General features: G+C 44.0%; 1 protein-coding gene across 2 annotated transcripts in view; it reads left to right on the forward strand.

The window, feature by feature from the left end:
• Positions 1-15,886, forward strand: part of DLGAP4 (DLG associated protein 4) — a 266,682-nt gene that overhangs the window by 168,571 nt on the left and 82,225 nt on the right. The gene's annotated exons all lie outside the window — the stretch shown is intronic.

Genomic DNA, 15,886 nt, shown 5'->3' on the forward strand with positions numbered 1-15,886 from the left:
GCTGAACTCTTTCAAATGTTTGACACATGAGAATCTTAGCTTTTGTACTGAGAGGCACATTTCTATCTTCCATGGGTTTATCTTTGGGTTAGTCAGCACAATCCTTTAAAATATGACTGACCTATCGTTTTCCTTTGCGTTGCCCTTATGGGAATCCTTCATAGCATGATAAGCAGTCCCTGTGGAATGGATTGTGGGTGGGGTAATGTCTTGCTGGGGTACATTATCCGTTTCTGGGACATGAAAATGAGAATGCACACCCTTTATATTGGGAGGGGATGTGTGCCCAGCCTTCAGAAAATTAGGCAGGTTTTTTTAAAATGGAATAATTTAATGTGATTCCTCCACCTATAATCTAAATTGGCACAGTCCCAGGAATACTGTACCCTGTTATTACCATGTGGTTTTTGAGGGGCATTTGTTTTATGCAGAGCTGCATTTTTATAGAACCCATATAGAAAGTCACATCTAGCAAATCTAGATGGTAAAGCTGATAAAGCCTTGAAACAATAGTGATGAGAAGACTATTATTATTATTGTTAGTAGTATTATTAATCACTTCCCATGAAAATACCTCAAAGTGATTAATGACTTAAAAAGCCCCAGATTCAACTAACCCATTGTGCTAGCAGAAGCCAACACTAGAGCTTGCACTAGTGCAATGGGGTTTTTTCCCCCTCGCTCCCATGTCCCCTGTTCCTCCCCCAAATCCTCTCTGAAAGGTCAAGTGATCCCACCACCCCACAGAACAATGCACAGGCAGAGAAGAGGAAGAATCATTCTGTCTGGGAAACAGAACAGAAGGATCAGAAGAGTGCAGGATTGCAGGATTGAACTCCTCCCATTAAGAATTAAAATGACTTAAGAAGATAAGAGCCCTGAAGGATCAGACCCAATGCCTATCTAGTCCAGCATCCTCTTTCCAGTAGTGCTCTATGGGAAGGCTACTAGCAGGAGAAGCATGCAACGTCCTTAACTTACTATTGTTCCCCAGTAACTGGTAATTCACAGCACAGTTGTCTACGTTTCTATACGGAGATAGAAGGATTTCCTCCCAGGGAACTGAAGCTTCTAAGCCTGGACATCCTCCAAGTTTGGATACTGTGGGATAAAATGGGCACAGAGAGAGGTCATGCCCTCTGTTGACTAATCATCTCTACCAAGGACATGCACAAAAACAAAGTAGGCGCCTGGACTTTGTGTCTGTTCTTACATTTTACATTGCTTTTAAATTTGTTTCCAGTGCCGCACACACCACTCTAGAAGCTGGGGAAACAGTGCAGTGACTGAAATGACCTAACCTTGCCTCACAAGAGACTTCTGTGCCCTGAGCAGTCAGCTGGAAACCACTAGACAGGAGCGCAGTGCCACAGTTGTGCATTTCAGGATTATTGATTAAAACTAGAAATGGATATGATGAGGAGTGTTGCTGAGATCAAGGCTTAGAGCTCGGCCTCCCCATTCCAGAAGTCAATGGGGTTTTAAGTTTTGCAAACGTAATAGGTTCAAATCTATGAACCAGGTCTTGCAAGCTTATTGCAGCGGTATGAAAAAATCAAGATAAAAATATCCAAATCTATACTTGCCCCCTATTTGCCTTGGGTGGATAAGCTTCTTCTACCTTTCCCCGTGCAGTCATATAGAATAGAAACTTTCAAAGTGGAAGCTGTGTGTGTGTGTTTTAAGTATATTTGCAGCTGGGAAAATAATCATGGAACAATGGTCTCTGTGGGAAATGTGGGATTTGCTTCAATTCAATATAGAAAAAGAGAACTGAGGATTTATGAAAATCTTCATTTGACTATTTCTAGGCTTAGCTTGAAGTGCTAGGTTTCAAAGAGCTGTGCAGAAACTGCCACTGGATGTGAGCTGGACTGGGAGAAAGTGGCAGCACGTGGGCAGGGAGGAGAAAGGGTCCAAGTCTCCTCAGGAAGAGGAAAGACTCAGTGTCCTTTGGCTGCACACCTGTTCATAAAATTATTCAAGGAAGGGTTATGGCTCAGTGGTAGAGCATTCACTTTGCATGCAGAAATTCCCAGAATCCATCCCTGGCATCTCCAAGTGGGACAGGGAGAAAATACTGAAGATCTGCTACTGGACTAGATGGCCCACTGGTCTGTTGTTCCTAAGTACGGAGAAGAGGTTTAAGTGAAGCATTTATTCAACTTTTATACAGCCCTTCATCCAAACATCCAGGGCAGTTTCCAAAATACTGGTGGAGGCTGGTCTATTATAGCAAATGGGGCACTTCCCTGCCTTCTTATGTGCCTCTGATCCAGGCACTGGCTGCCAGCTTCCCCATCCTTAGTCTCAGCAAGGAGGAAGATGGGAGCAAGGACTAGAATGAATTGGCTCTGTCTCTCATTGGCTTTAGCATCACCTACTGTTGGGCTCCCTGCCTTCCACCCTACCAATCCCCCCAAACACCAAGTGCCAATGTAAAATACTATTTAAAACACTGCCAATAAAAACTATTTAAACGGTTTTAATAAAATCTGTGCTGGTCCCGGGGGGGAAGGTACTAATACCGTAGCCGAAGTTCAGTCCAGAGTCTCTAGCAGGGTAGCCGATCACTAGATGAGACACGAGGTCCGAAACAGGGAGCCGGGCGGGGGAGCAGGAATGCTGGTAGGGCAGCAGCAGGAAGCCAGACGGGTAACAGGAACACTGGTAGAGCAGAAGCAGGGAGCCAGGCGGGGAACAGGAACACTGGTGGGTCAGCAGCGGGCAGCCGGGCGAGGAACAGGAACACCGGAGAGTCAGGAGCAGGAAGCCGAGTGAGGAACAGGAACACTGGAGAGTCAGGAGCAGGAAGCCGGGCGAGGAACAGGCACACTGGGAGTGCAGATCTAGGTCTGGGTAAAGCAGGTACTCCACAACGACGTTGCTCCCGCAACCTGGGACCGGGCTGCCTGACCTTTATCTTCTTCTAAGGCCGGGGGCGGTCCCGGCCCCCAGGAGCCCCGCCTCTCCTGGCCTTAAGGCGAGCACTCCTCCTGGGAGAGACCAGTTCCCTTCGCCTCTCTGCCCTAAGCCTCTGCAGTTCAGGAGAGGCCGAAGGGTTACTGGGCCCCGGGGGAGGCTCACCTGTAGCCACTGAGTCCTCCAGCACCTCTGGGGCCAGAATGGTCTCACCTGGTGCCTGCCCCTGAGGATCTGTCACAGGTGCAGGCTCCTCAGCATCTAGGCCTTGCCCCAGTTCAGCCGGCCCTGGAGGCGGGGACTCCTCCGGCTGGGATTCCTCCGGTTCACTCTCAGACTCGGAATCCCAGGCCATCACAAAATCATTCTTGAGTTTCAAACCACTTTAGTATCAACAAGTACCTACATTGACGCTTTCCAGACTCTCTCATGGCAGCCTAAGCAGGCCTTTAGATGGCTGTGGTTGTGCTTGCTTCTGGCTCTGGCTCCACCTAGTGTTGACCTCCTGCCTTACACTGCATCAGTTCCAATGGGCACCAGCCACCACTGGTGGCTTTTGCAGGGAGCCTATAGACTGGTGGACCATCCCAGGATGAATAAAAACAGCCTGTCTATCCAGCAGCTCTTTATTATGGCTGAAAGAAAGCGACACACAGACCCAGCTCACAAGCATTTTGTGTGCTAGGTTAGTGAGGGATGTGGGAAATAAGTCAAAAGCCCAGAAGCTTTATTGCAACCAGAGGTGTCAGGTGCTATTACTTTGTCAAACAAGCACAAAATATTCCATACAAGAATTGCAACGAGCGGACAACGGGTTTTCACTGTGGGGTTCGGGTGATGCAGAAGTGCCGGTTGATTAGCAAGTGTCCACATCTCTCTGCATCCTCTGGAGACAAGATAGCAGTGACAGGGACTGACAAAAAGCTGTGAGCTCTCGAGCCAATGAGAACTGCCAGCCAGCACTTGTTTTATTTATGAACTCTCCAAGGCTTGATATTAAACAGAAGTGAGATGTTATCAAAACACTGTTTTATCTCATTCAGAGCCTCTAACCGTACAGGTACTATGGGCAGGAGGAGGGAAGTGTTAGACCGCCTGCATCTTCTGCCCGGTAACTGAATCAGCAGGAAGATTCCCACAAGGTGATCCAGGCAGCCTCTTTCAGCCTGGCGTGCTCCCCTTAGAAGGCTTATAACTGGGCGAGATGAGTCCCTTTTCCTTATGACTCTCTTCCATGGTCAGGCTGCCAATCTGAAAAAGAAATGATCACATTTAGACTGTAGGGTAGGCTTCTGCATGGATGCTGCATTGGTCACATAAGGAGTAGAAACGGCATTGTGTCTTCCAGACGTTTTGGACCAGAACTCCCAGCAGCCCCAGTCAGCAAGGGAATCGTAGTCCAAACCATTTGGAGGACACTGGACTGAGGAAGGTTGGAGCAGAATCTTTCCTCCAACATCTACCAGTAAAAACACCTGTCAGCTGCTGAGAGACCACACCCTCCAACATCCCAGTGAGGCAAATCAGAACATGACCTTAATGGAGGCTATGCCTCTCTCATATCTCTTACATTCTCCATGGCTGCCATCTTGTCTCTTGTTTCAACTCTTGATTTTGGCCAGGCCACTGTTATAATGCTCTGCGGAGCCATCTTGTGAAACGGGCCAGCCAGAGAGCTGTCTGTCAGGTTCTTTTCATTCCTTCCCTTGCCTTCACTTCTTTCATGGTGGCAGCCATTTCCTTGCTTAACAACAGGGCTTCATTAACCATATTGCTAAGCACACCACAGAGCAGGGACCCAGCCCAATTAGGGCCCCCGCTGCTGTGGTTTAATTATTTAGGGTTCCCCAATGTGAAAAGCATGTTCATTTTGCTCCCAGCACCAGGTTTCTTTCAAATTCCTTGCAGCTGAGAATGCACTGCTGTTCTTTCATCATAAAGCAGGGCAGCATTAAGCATCTCCCCAGCTTGAGGTAAATGTAAACCAACGGTAGCCTGACCGCCATGGCGAGTAGAGGATTCTCTGTCATGCAAAATACTACTTTGCAGGACAGGGAAGAATACATGGAGCAGAACTTTTTGGGCTTCTGCATGTGATCATATGTGTGATGGACAATGTATACAATTGCCTGGGCTTTTATGAGCAAATGGTGGTAGATGTGAGGCTGCATGTTTCAAGGCAGAAGATGGGATCCAATTGGATTCCATTTGAAGCTCTTGTGCTCACAGCTGGGAAAAGGCCTTAGCTCAATGTTAAAGTACATACTTTGCATGCAAAAGGTCTCAGAATCCATTTCCAGAATATCCCAGTAGGGCAAGGAGAGAAACTCTGGATAGCAACTGCCATTAAGTGCATGCAGTACTGAGCTAGATTGACCAATGGCCTGTGTTTCTATTGATCCAGTGGAGGTGTCCACTAATGGAGGGGAAGGGAGGAGATTTTTTGCTAAATCCTCCTTACAACTATAGAAAGCATACACATACCCAGCACTGTCTTCCATCCTGTTCTGGAGAGTCCGCCAACTCTCTGAAATGGATTTTTGTGGGTGCTGGGGACTGTAGGAGGGAGGAGGGGTTGCATTGCATCTTCCATTAATGGACATCCCTCCTGAAAAAAACCCTTCTGCAGTTGCAAAATGGATTCCACCCAAAGAGCCTCAGGAAATGACTTGGTAAATTCCTTCCTCTTGCTTCTTAATCTGTCACTCTCTGACCACATACTTTCTCTGGAAAGTTCATTTCACTCTTTTCATATAACCTCGCATATAAGGGCTGCAGTTGTTCTGTCAGTGTCCTCGAATGCATGCAAGATTCAAGTATAGACCTAAGGGTGCATCAATCACAGCTACTTATGAGAGGTTAATACTCCTGTATACAGTGAATATGGTTTAACCTATTTGCATTCACATACTGGTAAGAGAGATAATTTTCTCGTTCTCTCAGAAGTGCACATTAGTGTATTTCAGAATCCTTAGGCATTCTTTTTTTTGAATGAAGTCCCAGTTGTTGCCTTATGGGACAGAAACGTGAGCTTATGCAATGAAACGGAACCTTTCTGGACAGGGAAAGTCCAAGAACCTAGGTTGCTTGAGACCTTATCTGAGGTTTTCAGAATTCTGTTGGAAAACCTAGACCCTTCACATCAGGGGTAGAGAACTAGTGGTGTGCAGGTGTTGCTGGACTACAACTCCCATCATCCCTGACCATTGGCCATGTCTGGGGCTGATGAGAGTTGAAGTCCAACAACATCCTGAGGGTCTTATAAAACTACAGCTTCTAATTCTTCCTGGAAAGAGGGGAGGACTGATCAGCCAGGTTGAAGTCTATAGTGTGGACTGTGGATATGCCTTTAGACTACAGCAGTGGTTCTGACTTTTTAAACTAGGGCAGCTGAAAATTACTGAAGCTCACCAGTCACAGAATGGTGGTGCAGGGACAGAGCCAGTCTCAAAATGGAAGCAGATGGAGGCAGAGTTTGGCATAATTAGTTGGCAATTGCTGACATCACTTTCTACTGATACCTATTTCTTCTTTGGAAACTGCTAAATTCTTTGACCTAGTGTTTTCCTTGTACCAAGGAGTTCTAGAGTTTAGCTTTTCTCAAACTAAGTACAGACATTTGCTCCTTTACTCAGCATACAAGGAGTTGCTGGTACTGGCACTGACCCACTTAGAAGCCTAGGGCACAGGTAGGGGACGGGGTAGGCCGGTTGGGAGGCATTGGGCAGGCTGTGGCTCTGAGCACTACCTGAAAGTGACCCAAGGCCCAAACTAGCTTTTAATATTGTCTTGTTTCAAGAGACAGTTCCCATTTTAAGGGATCGTCCTTAGTCAGTGTCATAAAAACTCTAGTGGGCATTCCAATTAACTATGAGGCACTGGTATTCCAGAGACGCAACATCACAGCTCCAGGTCCCAGGTTTTGACATTTTGCATTGCCAGTGCTGTTAGCTATTCAGCCTTGCCTTTAGCAAGATTCCCTCCCCTTTTCATCTTGATGCTGATCTTCATCTGAAGGAATATATGTATGTTGGGCCCTGGTGTATTGGGAGCCTAGGAAATAAGAGGCTTGATGTTTAAGGGACAGAACATCCCGGAATCAAATGTCCTGGGTTTCATACATGCATACAGCAAAAAAAAACCCCGACCTGAGATCATCTGAGATGCCCTCTGTCCTGTCAATCCAGAATAAAGCCTGAGATGGACAAGTAGCAGTTTAATATTTTTCTGCCAATTTGCAATCTCGATCTATGGCTGCTACAGCTCCCATTGTTTTATCTGTGAAAGGCTTCTCTGTTGTGTGATACCAACCAACCAGGGATCACCTCATCAACATAGTGATTGACATAGATCAACATAGTGATTCATATACTCAACCAATGCAGCTACATGGCAATATCACTGAGGGGGAAAACAAATCCTTCACTGAATTTAGAACCTGAAGCAATCTGGGTTATTGCTGGCTTTCTTTTTTAACTGAGACAGTTTGTCTGCTCACTCTCACTGTCACTGTCAAATTACAACTAAGAGGTTTGTGGCACCTTTAAGACTAACATATTTATTATGGCATAAGCTTTCTTTGGACCACAGTCCACTACATCAGATGCATGAAGCATATTGCAGGTACTGTATATAGATTGGGGGAGGTTATAGCACTAAATGTGCTAATGACCGAATGTCTGTGTTGTCATTTTGTGAATGACCATTGTTCAAAACATAATTATTACCGTCTATACTTTTTTGAATTGCCTTTCCTTCTGACCTCACAGAGTGCATACTTCTGAACAAGAGATAGGGGGGAAATGTGTTTCTTGGAGATTATGCATACTAAATTGAGAATGTTCATATTGCCAGGAGAATGTACCAAGTGCAGTTGCTGTTGTTTAGTCATTTAGTCGTGTCCGACTCTTCGTGACCCCATGGACCAGAGCACACCAGCCACTCCTGTCTTCCACTGCCTCCCGCAGTTTGGTCAGACTCATGTTGGTAGCTTTGAGAACACTGTCCAACCATCTCGTCCTCTGTCATCTCCTTCTCCTTGTGCCCTCAATCGTTCCCAACACCAGGGTCTTTTCCAGGGAGTCTTCTCTTCTCATGAGGTGGCCAAAGTATTGGAGCCTCAGCTTCACGATCTGTCCTTCCAGTGAGCACTCAGGGCTGATTTCCTTCAGAATGGATAGGTTTGATCTTCTTGCAGTCCATGGGACTCTCAAGAGTCTCCTCCAGCACCATAATTCAAAAGCATCAATTCTTCGGCGATCAGCCTTCTTTATGGTCCAGCTCTCACTTCCATACATCACTACTGGGAAAACCGTAGCTTTGACATATGCTCATTCCCCCCCAAGATCTGTTGGAGATTGTGCATATTAGCCTGATAATGTACAAAATTCATCTGAGATGTTCACATTCACCAAAACCTATTGGGAACTCTGCATAATTTCCAAGTATCTGGAGAATTTGCACAATTTCCTCTTCATGGATAGATTATATACACATTCTCCATGAGGTCTGGTGAATGTGCATAATGGCTGGTTGTTATGCAAATTAAACACTCAACTTATATTCTCCATAACATGTATCTGTGGGAACCCAGATACATGTTCTTTGTATAGTACACAGAGAAGCCTCCTTAAATTTTCTTCACTAGCTGACTCCAGAGAGTCTCTGCTGCAAAAGCCCTCAGATTGGAAGGTGGATTTTCCACTCAGCTGCTTCTCTCTTTCTGTTTACGCTCTGTTTCTTTGGGTGATCAGGGGATGCTCCTGGCACATTTGTGGCAATGGGAGATTCGCTGCAGTGCTCGAAGCTTCCTCTTCATTCTCCCCCCCTTTTCTCCAACCCACTCATTATCCTAGGATAGAAATAATAGGTAATTAATAACTTCTCGAGAAGCATACATTTCCTGAGCATAATAATCCTCTTGGTGCTGAGCTTCCACAGAGATGATTGGTCAGTCATGCATGTGCTGAAGGCATAGCATCCTTAGTGCACCAAGAAGGGTTTTGGAAGGGGGGGGAGCAAAGTATACAGTCAAAAACTCGGTTGGCATGCTTAGGTTCAAAAACTTGGGCATGTCAACAACAACATTTCTTTCCTTCTTCTAGGATGTAGCCACAAAACTAAATTGGAACAAAATATCTGCAGTAAAGTTCATAACTTCTCATAAAGTTTAACTGAATGGCTTCATAAGCAAGTCACAGTGGGTCACTATCAGTTCCTCCACCTCTTTTGGGCCAAAGTATAAAAGGCCCTGTACTACCCAGTAAAGCTCCCCTAGATGGCATAGTGAGGATACAATGGAGGCAGCAAAGTACCGGTACTTCGTTTTTGGTTGTATTTTGGGTTTTTTGGTTGATTCACCTGGAGTTCTTCTCCACTTGCATTCAAACCATCCCCCCACTTGTCTGCTTCCCAGTAGCATGATAGAGCCATGTAGTGGAACGTGGAACAAAATGTACTAGGTGAACTCTGCAGTTCTTGTTGCCTTGCCTTTTGTGTTGCCATTTCTGTGCCTTGTGTTCTTCCTTGAGTCTTCTCACTGTTTCCCCAATGAACCTCCCTCTCCTTGAGAGTGCTGGCGCATGCCCTGCTGACTAGCAACTCTACTAATCATATTCCTGGATTGGGACTGCACTTATTGAGGCAGGTTCCCAATTTCCATGAACTCACCTTCCCAATGAAGCTTTCTTTGACCGTAAGCAAAAGGTTCCATAGGAGTTTGATGAATGACGAATCAAGAAAAAGTATTAATCGATCAGGCTAAAATGAATGCATGCCTATTTTATATGCAAATTCTGTTCAGCTTGAAAGATCCATTGTATGATGTCACACACCATCATTCATATTCCCAGGTAAACAATCAAGGCAGGGTTTTGTTTTTTTTAATATAGATGTTTTCCAGGGAGAGATGAATAGAAATCTGAAAATTAGTCACAAACTGAAAATCTCAAAGGGATTAGCTAGGTGGCTGTTGTTTATAAACTGAAAAAAGCCTTTATTTTCTAGCTTAAAAAAATAGATTCTGGTTTATGTGAAAGAGAATGGGCTGGCTCTTTAAGGAACATGGCCTTTATTCATAAAACTATTCATAAATATAGATTATGCCCACCTTGAAACTCAGTGGAATTTCCTTCCATCATTTGCATTGTTAATCTAGACCAAGGATGATGTGCAACCTGTGGCCCACTGTCAAAAGCCCTCTGCAAGCAATTGCTTCACACTTCTGGCAAGGGTGACCTATTCCTCTACTGGCAGCCCATGGGGAAATGGGGGAGGGTAGAAGAAGGTATCAAAAAGACAGAAGTGATAAGGGAAAGTGGATGGCAGCACTAGCAGGCAGTGAGACAGCAGTACTCACTTGACCTCCTGTCACCAGCATCACTGCAACTTACCAGGAGGAAGAGGGGAAAGGGCAAGTTGGTGGTGAGGTCAGTGCAGTGGAAACATGCCAATGTGTTTGCACCACACTGACCCCGCTGCCATATTGCCATTCTCCCTCCCAGTAAGCCACAGTAATGCCAGGTGATGGGAGGTCATGTAAGCACCATCATTCCACTGACTGCTGCTAGATAGCAGAAAGAGAGAGGGAAATGTGATTAGCAGAGAAAGCAAGAAAATGGTAAATCCATGCACTTATGGTTCTGGCCCAGTGATTGCGGGCTTCAGTTTTGCCCACAATCGGCATGTGACCCCAAAAAACTACTGCAAGTAGATTGTGGTCCTCAATGCGGGGTGGGGGAGATTTGTCTACCCTATTCTTTTTGTTGTTGTTGTTAGAAAATTTATTAATTTTCCAATAAAAGACATCCAATTAACATATCAAATCATAATCCAATAAAAATTGACGGACGAAAGGTTATCTGATTTCTGACATGATTGAGGATTGCAGACCCAGAGATAAAAAATGGAGAGATAAAATTGAGATACGGAAATATGGAAATATTGATGAGAGGCAGGACTGAGATATGGATATGCTTCAAGGTTCAGACTGTGGGAAATCGTAAAATCAAAATTACAATTCGGAAGATAATTTGACTTTTTTTTTTAGTTGGTGGTTTTTTTACCCCATTCTTGACAATAGAATGGCAGGATATGAGAACATTTATGAATGACCCTAACAGCGCTTCCTGCATGGAGTGGTAGCCCTGTTTTCAATTATCATAGCCAACTACATCATGATAGCTAAGCCAGTGCCATGGGCAGAATGACTCAAGCCTTTGCAGTAGGGTGAGCAGCTGCAAGAGAGGGTCGAGTTTTTGCAGTTGTTTAGAAGAAGGAATTTCATCAGAGGCAGCTTTTTATAGCATTGTGCTACCAGAGTGAAAGAAGCTATAGCTGGGGAAATCTCTCTTCAGTGTACTATTAAAGAGGCAGGAGCCCTGTTTACTGATTGCATCTAATCATTTTGTGGCACATTTCAAACAGTCTGTCTTTGCCTATAGGTTTCTGCATTTCTGTGTGAATGCTAGCAGGGCAGAGTGTGTGAATTAAGAGAAGTGAGCAGGGATGTTTTTGAGAAGCTCCAGAATATATGCTCTGATGTGAAGCCTGAGTGCATTTAAGATCATTGGAACTATTCTTTGCACCATGAAAAGAGAAGTTGTCAAAAGTGTAAAAATAAATTTAAAAAATACAACAGAGGTGCATATCCTCAGCAACAGCATCCTCTTCCCTCTGCTTTGTCCATGTTACAGCTGGTTTCAAGGCAACCTTGTAAATAAGGTTGCTTCCAGACAACCTGCTTATGGAGCGTTTGTCCTGATTCATTTGCAGGGAGATCAGACGGCATTGGGTATTGATTGAACATTCATTATGATTTGATTGCCGGGAGATGATGTTGCATCAAACAAATGTTATCCCACACTTTGCAGTGCATTTTCCCATCACTTTACTTATTGCAAAAAAATATGATTTGGGGATTGTGGGTGGCTTTGTTGCTCAATATCTAAATCAACGTTGATTGCACAACTTGCATTTGCCAGCATGTGATTGAACCCCACCCCAAAACAGCAACCGTCTGAAATTGCTCTGAAACACTGAAAGGCACTAGTCAGCAAAATGTACAGATAACTAAAATACTATCCTGCTGGCAGCTGGAAAAGGAGGGATGGAGAGATTTGTCCTTCCTCCAACAGCCCACTGCCTTTTTTTAGCTGGATGTGGGGGGCTGGCCTTTCCTTTTATCTTTTTGAATTTCTTTTATTGGGGGGGGGGTATTTTTAAAAAATACAATTTAAGTTGATACAGAACAAAACTGGCAGAGCCCACTGGGTATGTGCTTCATGTAAATGATTCCAAGTATGGATCCCCAATCCCTGAGTGTTCATTCTCTTTGTGCCACCTGCTGAAGATAGCAATTTCATATGGGAGGGGCTTTTCCCTCTCTGGTAGCCTGCTTGGTTTCTATACCATGCATAAAGGAGGATCAGAGTCTTTCTCTGCCAGCCTGTACACTCACCAGCATGAAATTCTGACATTTACCCGCCTGCCTTCAGTCCCTTCTCACCTGTGACTGCAAGGCTTGTCCTTAAATACAAGGCTGCATAACATTAAGGTATCTATAGCAGTGTGGTTCTCTTCACTGTGCAGAATCCCAGATGATGAAAATCAAAACTGAGGTTAGTGTTCTATGCACCAGTCCCACTAAATGAGACTCACTTCCCTTGCTGAGAATAGAGACCCAAGCTGTGCTCCTGGGAGATCCCACTGGCTCTCTGTGTCACAGTCTTCAGCAAACCGCACCATTTGCTCCCTTCCATATGCATGGAGTTGATCTAGTTTCTAGTAGAAGAGCTTTCTGACCTTGTTATGCCCATGCTGGTCTCCCATCTCTCCTTTTTTCACTCACTTCCTTGCTGCTGCACACTCAAAATATATTTGGTCCTTTTCCATCTCAGTTTCTTCCCTCTTCATCCATCAGGAACAGTGCCTAATTGGTAGAGAACATCAGAGAGTACTGTGAGAAAGGAATGGCTGTTGAATTTTTCTCCTCCGGAGAGCAATGACAAAGTTTATGATTTAATTTTGCTCTTTCAGAGAGTCTGCAAAGTCTATGCACACGTGCACAGACACTTAAATGTATGTACATACATATATGTTACATGCATTCCTAGAAAGCAAAGTCACACATTCAGTTCAGAAAAGCCCTTCAGAAACATGGTTTGGAAACATGGAAGACCACTTATGATGGTTATACACACATCACCAATGAAGAGGAAATGCATCACTGGGGGGGGGGGGGAAGGAGACAGATTAGCACATTCTAATTTATATCTACAGGAGCAAGTTTAGAAAGAATTACTAAGACTGAAGCAGAAATACATCTCCCCATAGTGGGAAAGTCTAGTGTCCCAGTTCAAGAGCTTTGCTCTCCTTTCCTTTTTATTATTTATTGATATATACTGAAATATATCTATATCCTTAGTGCACAGGGTAAAATTAGACGTGAAAAAGTGAGGAAGAAAAAGAAAGAAAGAAAGAAAGAAAGAAAGAAAGAAAGAAAGAAAGAAAGAAAGAAAGAAAGAAAGAAAGAACACCCATATACTCTCCTTTCCTAATGTTTGGTCAAAATGACTTTCTGATGGTGAGAGCTGTTTGACAAGTGTTCACCTAAACATGTAATGTGAGAAGTAGCTTCCAACTCGGCTGCGAGCAGCTGGCAAAAGAGATTCCTCGGTTTCCTTCTGCCTGCTTCTCTCTGGTCTCGGATGTTTCCTGATTACACCTGACGGCGCTTTCCCTCCCCCAGCCTTACATTGGTCATGCAGCAGTGCGTACTGCCACTTGGGAGAGCTGCTTTTCATCTCCAGGCAGGCACTTCTTCTTTTTTCCCACCCGGTGTGAAATTAACAAGTTGAAGCAAAGGCAGGTCGGAAATCTCTGCCCTCCCCCCCCCCCAAATGGTCTAATCTCCAGTCAGACGTGACTCCAAGGCAGCTAGTGGTAAAGTGCTTTCAGAAGGCTTGTGTCTCCTTCATTAGGAAAGGTCAAAGCCAATCACCCCAGCGGTAGTTTGAGGAGAACAAGATACAGGAGTCTTATTAGGGCGATCTGTCACTGGAGCCTTTTTGCTTTCTACAGGTAGAAGAATGCAACATCCACAAGCCCATCCTGGACTTCTTTTGCTGCCAGTTTCCCATCCTCTGTAGAGGCAGGTGGTTGGTGGCCCTGGAGGGTGCGCAAGAAATGAATGCAAATAGGCAACCTTATGATATTTTCTGTGTTCTGAGACTGCACAGATCTCATATGTCAAGAATGAGGAGCCTGGGGCCTTTTGGATGCTGTTAAGCACCAGCTCCCATCAGTCTTAGCCAACATGGTGAGGAAGGATAGTTGTCATCCAATAACCTCTCTAGGGCCACATGTTCTCCATCCTTATCATATAAGAATACGACTTTCATCTGTGATCAATGTGATGGGCATGTGCCCTGCAATAGATTTTAAAGAATCATATTTATGTTTCTTTGAACTTTTTAAAAATAAATTTCATTGTTTTATGTGTGTGTCCTGATTTACAGTGGACATCCTTTTAAGTTGAGGGCAGTGTTGCAGCTGTGCCACTTACTGGAAGAGGGTAGGGGTAGGGTATGGTATGGTATGGAGGCAGTAGGGTTAGAATTGTACAGGTTCATCACACCAGCCACTCCTGTGAACTGGGCTAGTTGGACAAAGAGTGTGCATTGAAATGTGGGGAATATTGTGTTAGGGTTTTTTTCCCTGATTATAAAGCTAGTGCTTCTGTTCCATTTTCTAACGTTCCTTTCATACTGCAATACCAGTTGTGTTATGGAACTGTGACATGTCATGCTAAGTTTCATTCACACCATTGGGTAATGTCATTGCTCCCCTACTCTTTCTGCACCTGTGTATTTCTGTTCCCCCATCATTAACACACAACAACAACCTGAAAGAATATATGGGTATACTGCCCCAAATTCCATCACTTTACTCCAGGTTAAAGGAGCTGCAAATGGAATTTTGCTGGAATAATAATAATAATAACAAATCTGAAATGAGCACTAAACATGTACTAATTTCCATTAATTTTCTGGAAGTCCATTTTATGTCATATGAAAGCTCAAATATAATGTGGAAATTAACAGTTTAGGATAATGTTGGATGGATGTGAATGCAGCCATAGAAAGCTGGCAGGGCGGCTTTCTGCATTTCTATAATAATAATAATAATAATAATAATAATAATAATAATAATAATAACAACAACAACAACAACAACAACAATAACAACAACAACAACAACAACAACAACAACAATAATAATAATAATAATAACAACAATAATAATTTATTGGTACCCCGCCCTTCTGGCTGGGTTTCCCCAGCCACTCTGAGTGGCTTCCACAAAGAACTAAAATACACTAAGATGTCACACATTAAAAACTTCCCTGAACAGGGCTGCCTTAAGATGTCTGCTTAGTCCAATCCAGCGCAACTCTTCTTAATCTGTTTAAAAGGAGAGGGGCAAGGTCATTATTATGCACTGGAACAACATTAGAAAAGGAAAATTCATTTGGACACTTACAGCACAATGCTTTACATGTCTACTCAGACATAAGTCCTGCTAAGTTCAATATTTTTTGTTCCCAGGTAAATGGATGGAAAACTGCAACCCCACAAACAATGCATTGTCCTTCTCTTTGCTTTTGTCTCATATCAGCCTTTGGTCAGGTCAGCAGGGAGTTCCCCGACTACATATAGCAAGGATGGCATTTGCTAGCTAGCACATAGTGGGAAAATAAAACTCCTTTTCTCCCCCATGACCATGTTCTAGGAAAGACAGCTCTGTCATTTCATCGTGGACCAGAGACTTTAGGATCAGTAAAAAGAAAAACACTAAATGCTTCGCTTCAATTACTTCGTGCCAAGGCTAAGGATTAACTAACTAACAGCTGGCATTATAAAGGTTAAGACAGATAATATAGGCTAAGAGGTGACTAAAAGTCACA

Source organism: Podarcis bocagei (assembly GCF_964188305.1).
Source record: "Podarcis bocagei genome assembly, chromosome: 5".
In the NCBI taxonomy this organism is placed as follows: domain Eukaryota; kingdom Metazoa; phylum Chordata; class Lepidosauria; order Squamata; family Lacertidae; genus Podarcis; species Podarcis bocagei.